The sequence below is a fragment of the Dendrobium catenatum genome, unplaced genomic scaffold (assembly GCF_001605985.2).
Source record: "Dendrobium catenatum unplaced genomic scaffold, ASM160598v2 fragScaff_scaffold_1283, whole genome shotgun sequence".
Lineage (NCBI taxonomy): Eukaryota > Viridiplantae > Streptophyta > Magnoliopsida > Asparagales > Orchidaceae > Dendrobium > Dendrobium catenatum.
The window spans coordinates 3,707-4,370 of NW_021319745.1; positions in this window are offsets into that span (position 1 = coordinate 3,707).

Genomic DNA, 664 nt, shown 5'->3' on the forward strand with positions numbered 1-664 from the left:
GCAAACATATTACAAGATTTCCTAGGTTATAAGAAAATACACAAAATACTCAAAAATAGACAAAATACGACATTTAAACAAAATAAAACTTTTATATGATAAGACGATCCTTACAAACTTATAAAATAAAAACACCTTATAACTCTCATGACAAACATAAAACCTAAAACTGCATTCTCTTGAGAAGAAAGATATAGGTGGCGTCGAACTTGCAGAGAGAAGCAAGAGGTAAGAAGCCAAGACGAAGAGAGGAGAAGCTAGCAAGATTTCCTAGAAGAAGATGAAGATAAAAGGCGTAGCTTGCAAGCTATCCAAAAAAAACCCCACAGGTTTTGATCCAAAAATTAGTATATAACACACATTTTTCTATTACAAAAACATCTAATATTTATAGGAGAAAAGTGGCAGCCAAACAACCCAAAACATCTTCAATTTACTCAATTAAAAAGGGAAAATAGAAGGCCAAGGGGCTGTCCAGGAACAGCACCCAAACAGCCACCTAAAAACCCGAAAAAAGGTAGCTAGGGGAACCGGGACAGCAGCCAGGGAATCCGGAACAGCAGCCAAAGGGGGAGGAATCAGGGGAACCAGAACAGTAGCCAAGGGAACCGGAATAGCAGCCAAAGGGGACTGAAAAAGGCAACCAGGGGAACCGGAAAAGACA